General features: G+C 44.3%; 1 pseudogene; it reads right to left on the minus strand.

The window, feature by feature from the left end:
• Nucleotides 1-15,476, minus strand: part of LOC139163264 (vomeronasal type-2 receptor 26-like) — a 28,032-nt pseudogene that overhangs the window by 11,613 nt on the left and 943 nt on the right.

Genomic DNA, 15,476 nt, shown 5'->3' on the forward strand with positions numbered 1-15,476 from the left:
CCTCCAACTTTGTATTTTATATGCTGATACTTTTTGCCAATGTGTAAGACAGAACATTTATTGGTTGAGATTTGAAGTTGCCAGTTGTTTGACCAGTCTGCTACATGGTCAAGGTCTTTTTGAACAGTAGCAGCATTTCAGTGGTATTAAATAGTTTAACATCATCAGCAAGAGAACACAGTGGCTTATAATATGATCGCAAAGATTGTTTATGTAGATGAAGAGTGTTGGGCCTGGAACATTGCCCTGGGGGACAACACTGTTGACAGGAGCAGGATTTGATATGGCACTTCTAATTTTGATTACTTGTTGTCTGTTAGACAGAAACGCAATTATCCAATCATATAGTGGTCCAGAGATGACATAGGACTTTAGTTTCAGAAGTAGTTTGTTGCCTACTACCATCATACTCTAATTCAGAAGGGAGATTAGAGATTTTTCAGTTAGAGAGTCTTTTGTTTGTTTCTGGGTTTGGGATTCAGTCTTACACATCCCTATCTGAGGCACAATGCTATAGCCTCTCAGAGCTTGGTGATTCAATCCCCAGCCAGGTAATAATAATAATAAAAAAAATAGGCAGGGCAGGGCAGGGCAGGGCAGGGCAGGGCAGGGCAGGGCAGGGCAGGGCAGGGCAGGGCAGGGCAGGGCAGGGCAGGGCAAGGCAAAGCAAAGCAAAGCAAAGCAAAGCAAAGCAAAGCAAAGCAAAGCAAAGCAAAGCAAAGCAAAGCAAAGCAAAGCAAAGCAAAGCATCAGAAGTTCTCCATTTCTGCAGAGACACCAAGAAAAAAATGCCAGAGGTTCACCAATAAATAAGATTAAGAAAGAAATGTCATTTCTCTTCTAATTGGAATGCCTGATTTATCTGCTGTTTTTAAATTTCCTATTTAAATTACCAGACTATCCCTTGTAACTCCGTATAATTATACATATTTAAAAAAATATTTTTTAAAGTCAGGTTTAAAAGTGCCTTCCAAACCATGCTTTCATGAACAAGTCATAGGTTATGGTCTTCCCCAAAGTGTGTCTCTTTTCCCTGCTATCACTCACTTTCCATGGTGGAGATGGTTCCTTCTGGACAAGGAAGACAATGGTAGCAACAGATGGGTTTCCCTTCCAAAACCAGTTTCATGAATCCAGGACGACAGCTTTCCACACACTTGGATGTTGGTAGGGTCTGAGGAATGAAAGGAAGTACAGTGATACCTTGTCTTACAAACTTAATTGGTTCCAAGACGAGGTTCTTAAGGTGAAAAGTTTGTAAGACAAAATAATGTTTCCCATAGGAATCAATGGAAAAGTGATTAATGTGTGCAAGCCCAAAATTCACTCCTTTTGCCAGCCGAAGCTCCTGCTTTTGCGCTGCTGGGATTCCCCTGAGGCTCCCCTCCATGGGAAACCCCACCTCCGGACTTCTGTATTTTTGTGATGCTGCAGGGGAATCCCAGCAGGGGAATCCCAGCATCGCAAAAAGGAGCGCTTCACTGGCAACGGAAGTCCAGCATTGCAAAAATACCGAAGTCCTCAAAACCTCACCTCCGGACCTCTGTATTTTTGCAATGCTGTGATTCACTGAGGGTCCCATCACTGGGAAACCCCACCTCCGGACTTGGAACCTCAGGGGAATCCCAGCAGCGCAAAAACAGGTGCTTCACTGGCAATGGAAGTCCGGAGGCGGGGCATCCCAGGGGCGGCAGTAGGTTTGTAAGGTGAAAATAGTTTGTAAGAAGAGACAAAAAAATCTTAAACCCCAGGTTTGTATCTCAAAAAGTTTGTATGACGAGGCGTTTGTAAGACGAGGTATCACTGTATATGAAGAAAGTTTCTCTCTCCCCCCCCCTCTCTCTTTCTGTGTTTGCAGGAAGGGGCAGCCATTCAACTACACTGACTCTGTTAAAAAGTGCTATTGCTAACATGTTGCAAGCCGCCCTGAGTCTAAGGAGAAGGGCGGCATAAAAATCAAATTAATTAATTATGGGCTTTCCCAAATATGCCCATGTTACTCCAACACTCCGCAGTCTTCTCCAGGTCCCGTCGACTAAACAATGCTGTCTGGCGGGACCCAGGGGAAGAGACTTCTTTGTGGTGGCCCTGGCCCTCTGGAACCAGCTCCCCCCAGAGATTAGAACTGCCCCCACCCTCCTTGCCTTTCGTAAACTGCTTAAAACCCACCTCTGCCGCCAGGCATGGGGGAACTGAGATACACTTTCCCCCTAGGCCTTTACAATTTTATGCATGGTATGTTTGTATGTATGATTGGTTTTTATATAATGGGTTTTTAACTGATTTTAGCATTGGATTTTGTTATTTACTGTTTTACTGGTGATGTTAGCCGCCCCGAGTCTGCCGAGAGGGGTGGCATACAAATCCAATAAATAAGTAAATAAGTAAATAAGTAAATAAGTAAATAAGTAAATAAGTAAATAAGTAAATAAGTAAATAAATAAATAAATAAATTTAAATAAATTAAATAAATTAAATAAATTAAATAAATTAAATAAATTAAATAAATTAAATAAATTAAATAAATTAAATAAATTAAATAAATTAAATAAATTAAATAAATTAAATAAATAAATACTGGAATGCTCCCAGGTGTGTGTGTGCGCGTGTGGAGCTGGGTGAAGCGGATGGTTTAATAAGGTGGGGACAGCCTGGCTCAGCTCACCATCCCAATTCTGTAACAAGGCGGGTGCAGCCCGGCTCCACTCAGCATCCCGTTACAATGTTTCAGCTCCCCTTGCCGTTCTTCCCGCCCCCACTCAGCCCCACTCAGCTCAGTTGCCCCGTGTTCTGGGTGGAGCCAGAGCTGAGGGAGGGGTGACCCTTCTGCTTTGCCAAGTCAAGTAAAAAGCGGGGGACGCAAGCTCAGAGAGGAAGATGAGGACCAGATCCGCGGATCTCTTTAACCACCTGCGAGCTGAGGGGAGGTGCGGGCAGTGCGTCTCGGTTCCTGCCCCTTTGGGACACCCGCTTGACTGCTTGGCTTGGCATTGGAGAGGTGCGGTTGGCCACAAAGTCCAGGGTGATGGCTCGCACAAACCACGTGTAAACCAGCCAATTGCCTTGGACTTTGTGGCCAACCACACCTCTCCAATGCCAAGACAAGCAGCCAAGCGGGTGTCCCAAGTGGGCAGCAACCAAGAAGGGGATCTAAAAGTTTGCAGGGGGATGCTGAGCGGAGCCGGGCTGCCCCCGCCTTCTTAAACTGCCCGCTTCACTTGAAAACTACCTGGGTGGCCCTTCCTTCTGAGCCCAGGCTGGCACTCAGATCCAATGGGGGAGGCCCCAAGCAGGGGAGACAAGAAGGAGAGGACAGTCTGGCTCTGCTCAGAATCCCACTACAAGGTTTCAGATCCCCTTCCTGTTTTTCCTGCCCCCGTTTCCAGATTGGCATTGCCCCGGGAAAGGTCGCGGAGCTTTTTCTGTGTGGAAATAGTCCCGATGCAACCTCCCTGGACTCCTGCAGCTCCTTGGCGGGCGGACATTGCTGTTGCTGCTGGCTGGTGTGGCAAGATTCAGCTTCTGCACATGCGCAGAAGTTGAATCTCATGTGCACGGCATGTGCACGGCTGGTCTGCTCACTCCTGTGTGCGTGTGTGTGTGTAATGAAAATTGAAGATAGTATTTAGATAGAATATCTCATAAAGAGGATATTTGGACTGTTGAGAACCTAATCAGCTGATATGAAAACTCAAAAGCAGCGGTCCCCAAACTATGGCGCGCAGGCCACATGCGGCCCGCTGAGGCCATTTATCCGGCCCGCGGGTGAGTGACACAATACAGTGTCCCATCTAATTTTCTATGAATAAAATGAGGTATTTTGTTAGTAACTAATATCAATCATCAAAAAAGTTGCAAAAGTTTTTTTTCTAATTTTGTCATCCAGTTACATTCATTTTCTTTTAATTAAATTCCCTCCTTAATGTTCCTTCAAAAAGTACACCAATTATATTTTAACTTATTAACCATTATGCCAAAGTGCTTCTTTCTTTCTTTATACATTTTTCTATAAACCAAGAAAACCTACAATCAGATGTTAACAAAAAATAAATAAAAACAAAACATAAACATATATGAATTTCAGACTTCTTCCCCCTCTCTAAATAGTACATTCCCATTTTGTTTTTTTACTTTAAAATAAGGTATGTGCAATGTGCATAGGGATTTGTTCATAGTTTTTTTTAATAGTCTGGCCCTCCAACAGTCCGAGGGACAGTGAACTGGCCCCCTGTGTAAAAAGGTTGGGGACCCCTGCTCAAAAGTAATTAACGGAAAAACCCACCCACCTCAAAAATTGTAATCCTGTTTTTGCCACATTCAATAGAATAAAATAAATAGGAGTCCCAGATTATTATTATTATTATTTATTAGATTTGTATGCCGCCCCTCTCCATAGACTCACAGATTGTCAGCATTTATACCTTCCCAATATTCCTCTGGTCAATGGTAACTTTAAAATCCTGGGTTGTCTGTTGTTCTAAACTTCCTGTTTTCATTCTATTAACAGATTTGTTTGGAAAAACAATCCAGTTCAAAATGTCCAGGTCAGCTGTCAGATCTCCTTTCTCATCCAAATACACCCCATCTATGGAATTATTACGAAACTGAGGACTTTGAAGGAAAAGATGAAGCTGGGAGGGAAAGAGAAAGAAGATGTCAAGTTGAAGTCTTCATGTGGAGTTAGAGAGTTCAGCCTGATACAACACAAGTGAGTAATCAGAGGGGAAAGTTACTAGACACAACCAAAGATTTCTTTCTCCAAGCCAAGGTCACCGTTTGTTCTGCCTCAACTGAAGAGAAGAGGAAGTTGATAACCCCCTGCACACAGACTGGCTCTCGTGATGAACTTGTGCGTGTGGGGGATGTAAGATGAACCTTAACCTAAGTGGGATTCTGGGAATTATTCAGAATCGGAATGACGATGGCGTAGCCAACATGGTTCTGTTAATACAGTGATACCTTGTCTTACAAACTTAATTGGTTCTGGGACAAGGTTCTTAATGTGAAAAGTTTGTAAGACGAAACGATGTTTCCCATAGAAATCAATGGAAAAGCGATTAATACATGCAAGCCCAAAATTCACCCCCTTTTGCCAGCCGAAGCGCCCATTTTTGTGCTGCTGGGATTGCCCTGAGGCTCCCCTCCTTGGGAAACCCCACCTCCGGACCTCTGTGTTTTTGCAATGCTGCAATTTCACTGAGGCTCCCTTCGCTGGGAAACCCCACCTCTGGACTTCCGTTGCCAGTGAAGCACCCGTTTTTGGCGCTGCTGGGACTCCCCTGCTGGGAATCCCCTGCAGCATCACAAAAACATGGAAGTCCAGAGGTGGGGTTTCCCATGGAGGGGAGCCTCAGGGCAATCCCAGCAGTGGAAAAATGGGTGCTTCACTGGCAATGGAAGTCCGGAGGTGGAGCATCCCAGCGGCAGTGGTGGGTTTGTAAGGTGAAAATAGTTTGTAAGAAGAGGCAAAAAAATCCTAAAACCCGGGTTTGTATCTCGAAAAGTTTGTATGACGAGGCGTTTGTAAGATGAGGTATCACTGTAAATCGAGCTCTGATTGAGAGAATTGGACTGGGACTTGGTTTATTTCTCAGATGCTATTTGGAACGCTGACATTAAATTCCGATTCTCATCTTCTTCAGGGGCCTGAGCTCCCTTCTGCTACTAGCTACCGGCGGAGGAGTAAACTCAGGAAAAATGCAAAAGAAGGGGTTAACCAAAGACCCTAAGGAAAGGGGGCTTGGAATTTCTAGAACCCCTCCTCCAGATGGAGTAAAAAGAGATGAAGGCACGGGAGGGGCACGGCGGAAGAGAGCTGCTGATGAAACAACCCCCCCTCATGATTTGTCTCTTCTTGGAGATGTAGGAGGCCAGGACCCTCTGACCAAGAGAATTGAGACACAATTCAGTGCTGGATGGTCGCCCCCCCGCAGATTGGAGATCGCTGAGAAGCCAAGTTGTCAACCAGCCTGAATTTGGGAGCCTGCAATTGGTGTCCAGGAGCCATCACCCTGACTATTTTGGACCTCTGACTGTAAATGGAACAACCCCTAAACAGAGCCCCCAGACCCGTGGATAGGTCTTGAAAGCCCCAGGGGATTTTAACGCTGGGTTAGCGAAGGAGACCCAGTGAAGTGAAGAAACCCTTTCTTTCCACGCGGCTGCCAATGAAACCCCTAAAAGTGCTGCAGAAGAATTGAAAACTACCTGGGTGGCCCTTCCTTCTGAGCCCAGGCTGGCACCCAGATCCAATGGGGGAGGCCCCAAGCAGGGGAGACAAGAGCCTGGGGAATGCCCTGAGATGAAGACGCTTGTGACTGTGTATATTCCGGGGATAGGATGTACCCAGTGCCAGTGGGCCCCTTACCTCCCCCCTGCTCAGGAATTCCAGCAGCCAAGCCTTTTGAGTGAAACTGTGAGAACGACTGCTGTTTCTTTTCCTGCTCAGCCTCCTCCCCCTGTGCCTCCCCATGCCAGCGGAATCAGACTGAGACAGGAGCCCCCTTCTCAGTGGGGGTGTATACCAGTAAGGAGAATGCATCCATTGTTTAACACCTGTTTGCCTGCCGCCTTGCCTGCTGCAGCCCCCCCCTGGATTTCCCGGCCCACCTTCCTTTCAGACAAAATATGATGGGGATCCAAAGAAACTTAATTACTTTCTCTACCGAGTTGGAGCATTTGTAAGGCAACATGGCCATTTGTTTTCAACAGATCATGAGCTGATTGAAGCAATTTCTGAGGCTTTAAATGAAGGGAAAGCAGCTGAGTTTATAGCTGAACTATTTGATGAAGCCGCTCCGGAGCTAAACCATGTGGCGGGGTTTGTTGAGTTAATGAGATTGAGATTTCAAGACGTTGCAAGCCAGGTAGATGCAGAAAAATAGATTGGTTTGCTAAAACAAGCAGGCTGACCAGTGAAGGAATTAGTGTGGGAATTCAGAAGAGCTGCAGGTAAATTAAGGGACTGGCCCGATGACTAGTCTAGTGACCCCAGGCCTGCCGACATAGGTGCGTTTTCAAGTTCTTACAGAAGGCAAGGAGGGTAGGGGCAGTGTGAATCTCTGGAGGGAGTTGATTCCAGAGGGCTGGGCCCCACACAGAGAAGGCTCTTCCCCTAGGACCCACCAAACGACAACTCTGTGGGACCTAACTGGGCGCTGGGATTCGTGCAGCAGAAGGCGGTCCCGCAGGTAATCTGGTCTTATTTATTTTATTTATTTATTTATTAGATTTGTATGCCGCCCCTCTACAAAGACTCGGGGTGGCTAACAACAATAAAAAAGACAATGTAAACAAATCTAATATTAAAAATAATCTTTAAAACCCCAATTTAAAGAACCAATCATATATACAAACATCCCATGTATAAATTCTATAAGCCTAGGGGGAAGGGAAAATTTCAATTCCCCCATGCCTGAATGACAGAGGTGGGTTTTAAGGAGCTTGCGAAAGGCAAGGAGGGTGAGGGCAACTCTGATATCTGGGGGGGAGCTGGTTCCAGAGGGTTGGAGCCACCACAGAGAAGGCTCTTCTCCTGGGTCCTGCCAAACGACATTGCTTAGTCGACGGGACCTGGAGAAGGCCAACTCTGTGGGACATAACCGGTCGCTAGGATTCGTGCAGCAGAAGGCGGTCTCGGAGATATTCTGGTCCGATGCCATGAAGGGCTTTATAGGTCATAACCAACACTTTGAATTGTGACCGGAAATTGATCGGCAACCAATGCAGACTGCGGAGTGTTGGTGTAACATGGGGCATACCTTGGGAAGCCCATGACTGCTCTCGCAGCTGCATTCTGCACGATCTGAAGTTTCCGAACACTTTTCAAAGGTAGCCCCCATGTAGAGAGCATTACAGTAGGTCGAACCTCGAGGTGATGAGGGCATGAGTGACTGTGAGCAGTGAGTCCCGGTCCAGATAGGGCCGCAACTGGTGCACCAGGGCGAACCTGGGCAAACGCCCCTGTCGCCACAGCTGAAAGATGTTTCTCTAATGTGAGCTGTGGATCGAGGAGGATGCCCAAGTTGCGGACCCTCTCTGAGGGGGGTCAATAATTCCCTCCCCAGGATTATGGACGGACAGATGGAATTGTCCTTGGGAGGGCAGAACCCACAGCCACTCTGTCTTATCTGGGTTGAGTTTGAGTCTGTTGACACCCATCCAGACCCGTGTAGGGCTTTATAGGTTATAACCAACACTTTGAATTGGGTTCGGAAACCAATTGACAGCCAATGCAGTCTGTGGAGTGCTGAAGAAACATGGGCATATCTTGGTAGGCCCACGATAGCTCACACAGTTGTATTTGTGACAGCAGGCCTGGGGGGCATTGAGCTTGGACACATTTCACCAGCCAAGTTATGAGTGGACCTTGGACGAATGGTTGAATGTTTGGATGAGTCAAGTTGATAAGGTTTTTTAAATTTTTTATTTGGGTTAATCTGAATTTTAGTTTAACTTTTCTTTGATTTCTAACATGTTTTTTAATGTATTTCTCACGTTGTAAGCTACCCTTCATGGCATCGGGCCAGAATATCTCTGAGACCGCCTTCTGCTGCACGAATCCCAGTGACCGGTTAGGTCCCACAGAGTTGGCCTTCTCCGGGTCCCGTCGACTAAACAATGTCATCTGGGGGGACCCAGGGGAAGAGCCTTCTCTGTGGCGGCCCCGACCCTCTGGAACCAGCTCCCCCCCCAGAGATTAGAACTGCCCCCACCCTCCTCGCCTTTCGTAAACTCCTTAAAAACCCACCTTTGCCGTCAGGCATGGGGGAATTGAAATATCTCTCCCAGGCCTATATAGTCCTATGCATGGAATGCTTGTGTTGTATGTTCTTTTTAATAATGAATTTTTAGATTTTTAAATATTAGATTTGTTCTCTGTATATTGTTTTTGTTTTTGTTGTGAGCCGCCCCGAGTCTGCGGAGGAGGGGCGGCATACAAATCTAATGAATAATAAATAATAATAATACCCTGTGTCTCGGGAGAAGGCGGCCTAGAAATCGAACTAATAAATAGTATTAATAAGCTGGGAGTAAAATCTTTTGGTCTCTGTTGGGAGGAGTCTGAACATTCCTGTTTCTTCAAAAAACATGGTTCTACTTTCAGTTTCAAACTTGGTTAGGAGAATAACAATAAACATAAAAATAATAAAGCTGCTAAATATCTTGCACAGATCAATGGTTGTATAAGACAGGAGTTTTGACATAGGTTCATTTTTTTTTGAGGGTAGCTTTACATTTCATATCTTTGATATTTAACAACCTGGGTTGCCGTTCACCCAGGTTCACCTGGTGCACCCAGTTGCGACCCCTATTTGGACCGGGAGTCACTACTCACAGTCACTCATGCCCTCATCACCTCGAGGCTTGACTACTGTAACGCTCTCCTACATGGGGCTACCTTTGAAAAGTGTTCGGAAACTTCAGATCGTGCAGAATGCAGCTGCGAGAGCAATCATGGGGCTTTCCCAAATATGCCCATGTTACTCCAACACTCCGCAGTCTGCATTGGTTGCCCGAGCAGTTTCCGGTCACAATTCAAAGTGTTGGTTATGACCTATAAAGCCCCTTCATGGCACCGGGCCAGAATATCCCAGCGATCAGTTAGGTCCCCACAGAGTGGGTCTTCTCCGGGTCCCGTCAACCAAACAATATCACTTGGCGGGACCCAGGGGAAGAGCCTTCTCTGTGGCGGTCCCGACCCTCTGGAACCAACTCCCCCCAGAGATTAGAATTGCCCCCACCCTCCTTGTCTTTCGTAAGCTGCTTAAAACTCACCTCTGCCGCCAGGCATGGGGGAACTAAGATACACTTTCCCCTAGGCCTTCACAATTTTATGTATGGTATGTTTGTATGTATGTATGATTGGTTTTTATATAATTGGGTTTTTAACTGGTTTTTTTTTTTAGTATTGGATTTTGTTGTACTGTTTTACTGCTGTTGTTAGCCGCCCCTGAGTCTGCGGAGAGGGGCGGCATACAAATCCAATACATAATAATAATAAAATAATAATAATATGTTGTCAAAGATGTATAAAGTTATTTCAAATGTATGAATAAAACAGAGTTGGAAGGGACCGTAGAGGTCTTATAGTCCTAGTTTTAATTTTATTCTACATTTTGAAATTTGATTTAAAAATTGCAATGAAAAAGAAATCAAAGTATTGTCTTTAAAAAATAAAAAAAGGAATATATTGCCAAAAATCGGGAGAATGAGGGGGGGGAGGAAAGATAGATTGCAGTTAGATTGGACCTAAGTTTCAGGGTAATTTAATTTTTCTGAATAAGTAATCAAGTAAGTATCAACTTACAAAACTGATAACTATTTGCAAAAGATACTGCACTTGCCTTATCGAAAAGAAATACCTGCCAAGCTGTCAGCCTTAGAGCTTCTGCCTTCATGCCTCTGTGCCTTACTGATTTCTTGAATGTGGAGATATGAGCTGAATTTAAGGCCCTTCCCACAGCCCCAGATGGTCCTGTAAGTGAGATAAACCGTCCATAGCCAGGATCTGATCCACCTGCTCTTCCCTCAGAGCCACCAGTTCTTCTTTCTGTCTGCACCGTCTCCAGACTTTGACTGAAATGTCATCCTTAGTGGAGGAACATGTAAAGGCTTTCTTTGAAAAGTTAAATACTGTGTCAACAAAGAGATCGAAAGCATCATAGTTCACCCATTTCCTTTTCTGTATCAGGAAGGAAAAAATGCCACTAATGTATTTAAAGGAAGCTTTAGTAAACATTAACTCGAGACTCAGATCCCAGTGTGCTGTGGTAATCCAGACTTTCTGTACAGTAGGTCCCCTGAAAATGTTGAAGTATTGATTGTAGGATCAACATTCCTAATGGGAAGGAAATTATCTCTGAACCATAAACAGCAATGTTGACTTCGCTCCACTTGTAATAGTTGCCTAAGTGTTAAAACTAGCCGATATAGATTTATCGGAAAGCTTTGATAGATAACGGCACAAATGCCATTCCTTAACATCAAGGAAGACATTATCCTCATGAACCTCTCGCCCTGGGCAGTTTCTGGAGCAACGAGACCAACCATGGTCCACTGGAAATAGAGGAGAAGCTGGACCATCCCTGAGTACTGGATTCCTTCAGCAGGGAGCATCGGGTAGAAGAAAGGAAACTGGGATTTATCCCTCAGAATCTGGGAACCCCAAATCGTAATTGATCTTAAAAGAATTAACAGAATAACAGAGTTGAGAGGCATTTTGGAGATCTTCTGGTCCCACCCTTTGTTCAGGCAGGAAACTCTATACCATTTCAGACAAATGGCTGTCCAATCTCCTTAAAAGCCTCCAGTGGTGAAGCACCAGTGGTGGGATTCAGCCAGTTCACACTGGTTTGGGTGAACCGGTTGTTAAATTATCCATCCCCAGTTATCTAAGTGGATTCTGGGATCTCTAGAAACATAGAAACATAGAAGACTGACGGCAGAAAAAGACCTCATGGTCCATCTAGTCTGCCCTTATACTATTTCCTGTATTTTTATCTTAGAATGGATATATGTTTATCCCAGGCATGTTTAAATTCAGTTACTGTGGATTTACCAACCACGTCTGCTGGAAGTTTGTTCCAAGGATCTACTACTCTTTCAGTAAAATAATATTTTCTCATGTTGCCTTTGATCTTTCCCCCAACTAACTTCAGATTGTGTCCCCTTGTTCTTGTGTTCACTTTCCTATTAAAAACACTTCCCTCCTGAACCTTATTTAACCCTTTAACATATTTAAATGTTTCGATCATGTCCCCCCTTTTCCTTCTGTCCTCCAGACTATACAGATTGAGTTCATTCAGTCTTTTCCTGATACGTTTTATGCTTCAGACCTTCCACCATTCTTGTAGCCCGTCTTTGGACCTGTTCAATTTTGTCAATATCTTTTTGTAGGTGAGGTCTCCAGAACTGAACACAGTATTCCAAATGTGGTCTTCACCAGCACTCTATATAAGGGGATCACAATCTCCCTCTTCCTGCTTGTGATACCTCTAGCTATGCAGCCAAGCATCCTACTTGCTTTCCCTACCGCCCCGACCACACTGCTCACCCCATTTTGAGACTGTCAGAAATCACTACCCTAAATCCTTTTCTTCTGAAGTTTTTGCTAACACAGAACCTCTACTGTACTGCAATGGAGAAATGGGCAATGAGGCAGCCGGCACCAGGGAAGGGGAGGACTGCTTTCCCTCTTTTGTCTCCCTGTTCCTCCTCCTTCCCTTGCACCACTTGCTCCATTTCCAGTTTGTCCATTGCATTGCAGCGCAGCACCCAGGATCCATTTTGATAGCAGGGATGATTCATTTCATTTCATTTTTCATTTTATTGGATTTGTATGCAGCCCCTCTCCGTGGACATGTGGCGGCTAACAACAGTGGTAAAAACAACATGCGACAATCCAATGCTAAGTAGCTAAAAACCCTTATTTTAAAACCAATCATACATACAAACGCACCATACATAAATTGTAGAAGCCTAGGGGGAAAGAATATCTTAATTCCCCCCATGCCTGACGACAGAGGTGGGTTTTAAGAAGCTTACAAAAGGCAAGGAGGGTGGGGGCTATTCTAATCTCTGGGGGGAGTTGGTTCCAGAGGGTCATGGCCGCCACAGAGAAGGCTCTTCCCCTGGGTCCCGCCAAGCGACATTGTTTAGTTGACGGGACCCGGAGAAGACCAACTCTGTGGGACCTAAGGCGGTCCCGGAGATAACCTGGCCTGGTGCCATGAAGGGCTTTAAAGGTCATAACCAACACTTTGAATTGTGACCGGAAACTGATCGGCAACCAATGCAGACTGCGGAGTGTTGGTGTGACATGGGCATATTTAGGGAAGCCCATGATTGCTCTCGCAGCTGCATTCTGCACGATCTGAAGTTTCCGATGAGTAATTTAACAAGCGGTTCACCAAGGTTTAGGTTGGGCCATGCCTTCCACAACAGCCAACCTGATCCTGTGTGAATCGGTTGTTAAATTATTTGAATCCCACCACTGTGAAGCACCCACAACTTCTGGAGGCAAGTCATTCCACTGATTAGTTGTCCTAACTGCCAGGAAATTTCTCCTTAGTTCTAGGTTACTTCTCGCCTTGTTTAAAGATTGAATTGAAGATGATGTTCTTTTAACGTAAGAAGCAAAATATAATTCCTCCCATTTCCTTAATAAAACTCTGCTTGTCATTTATGGCAGAACAGACTAACACAATTGGAAGAGACCTTGGAGGTCTTCTAGTAAAACTTCCTGCTCAGGAACCATTTCAGACAAATTGTTTATTTATTTATTTTTATTTATTTATTTTGTCCAATACACAATGCACATTGAAGAGAATAAACATATAGTAATATATATCAAGGAAAGGATAGAAGAAAAAATATAAGAATAAAATGCATCAATGAAGAAAAGAGAAGAAGATATATAAAAAAGAAGAAAAAATATATGAGATATGGGAGAGACAATTGGACAGGGGACGGAAGGCCCATTAGTGCACTTATGCACACCCTTTACTGACCTCTTAGGCACCTGGAGAGGTCAATCATGGATAGTCTAAGGGGAAAATGTTGGGGGGTTAGGGGTTGACACTACGGAGTCCGGTAATGAGTTCCATGCTTTGACAACTCGATTGCTAAAGTCATATTTTTTATAATCACGTTTGCAGCGATTAATATAACGTTTGAATCTGTTGTGTGCTCTTGTTTTGTTGCGGCTGAAGCTGAAGTAGTCATTGACAGGCAGGGCGTTGCAGCATATGATCTTGTGGGCAATACTTAGATATTCCTTTGAGCCGTTGATATTCCTGGAATATTAGATATTCTTTAATATGGTAAATGATTTAGCTTTACTAGATAAATGGTCAAAGCAATGGAAACTGCGATGTAATGTTTCCAAATGTAAAATAATGCACTTGGGGAAAAGGAATCCTCAATCTGAGTATTGTATTGGCAGTTCTGTGTTAGCAAAAACTTCAGAAGAGAAGGATTGAGGGGTAGTGATTTCTGACAGTCTCAAAATGGGTAAGCAGTGTGATCGCGTTGTAGGAAAAGCAAGTAGGACGCTCGGCTGCAAGCTAGAGGTATAACAAGCAGGAAGAGGGAGATTGCGATCCCGCTATATAGAGTGCTGGTGAGACCACATTTGGAATACTGTGTTCAGTTCTGGAGACCTCACCTACAAAAAGATATTGACAAAGTTGAACGGGTCCAAAGACGGGCTACAAGAATGGTGGAAGGTCTTAAGCATAAAACATATCAGGAAAGACTTCATGAACTCAATCTGTATAGTCTGGAGGACAGAAGGAAAAGGGGGGGACATGATCGAAACATTTAAATATGTGAAAGGGTTAACTAAGCTCCAGGAGGGAAGTGTTTTTAATAGGAAAGTGAACAAAAGAACATGGGGACACAATCTGAAGTTAGTTGGGGGAAAGATCAAAAGGAACGTGAGAAAATATTATTTTACTGGAAAGAGTAGTAGATCATTAGAACAAACTTCCAGCAGATGTGGTGGTAAATCCACAGTAACTGAATGTAAACATGCCTGGGATAAACATATATCCATTCTAAGATAAAATACAGGAAATAGTATAAGGGCAGCCTAGATGGACCATGAGGTCTTTTTCTGCCATCAATCTTCTCTGTTTCTATCATGTTTTAGGCGTCATAGTTTTAAGCTTCTGGGCCCAGGATTGTAAGTCTAGTTTCATAGGGTATTCTGTTTTAAGTGGAGGAGTGAAGGGCTCTTCTGGTGAAGTATCTTTGGACATTTTCAAGAGTGCTGATGTCTGAGATGTGATATGGTTTCCCAAACAGATGAGCTGTATTCGAGGATAGGTTTGGCAAAAGTTTAGTAGGTTCTGGTGAGTGGTATGAGATTGCTGGAGCAGAAGCTATGTAGGATCAGGTTGACAACTCTAGAAGCCTTTTGGCAAAGCACTGGGCTTTGGCACTTTAATCCTTTGATATTATTATTTCAAGGTCTTTTACTGAGTGGGGGGTTGCCTGTGAGATTTTGTTTATTCAGTTTATATATGAGGTTTGGATTCTTTTTGCCGATGTGGAGGATAGAGCATCTTGTTGGTTGATATTTGAAGTTGCCAGGTGTTAGACCAATCTGAGACAAAGTCAAGGTCTTTTTGGAGAGTAGCTGTGTTGTCCGTGGTGTTGAAGAGTTTTACATTGTGAGCTTGAGATATGATCGTAGAGGTCGTTGATGTAGAGAATGAAAAGACTAGGTCCTAGTACGCTGCCCTGGGGAACACCTCTTTTAACAGGGACGGGGCTGGAAATGGCACTTCCAATTTTGACAACTTGTTGCCTGTTTGGCAGGAATGCTGTAATCCAGCTGTGGAGGAATCCTGAGATGCCATAGGATTTTAGTTTTAGGAGTAGGTTGTCATGGACCACTGAATCAAAGGCTTTGCAGAAGTCAATATAAATTGCATCAATGGATTTTCCTTGATCTAGGTGGGTAGTCCATA

The sequence above is a fragment of the Erythrolamprus reginae genome, chromosome 2 (assembly GCF_031021105.1).
Source record: "Erythrolamprus reginae isolate rEryReg1 chromosome 2, rEryReg1.hap1, whole genome shotgun sequence".
NCBI classification, from domain to species: Eukaryota; Metazoa; Chordata; class Lepidosauria; order Squamata; family Dipsadidae; genus Erythrolamprus; species Erythrolamprus reginae.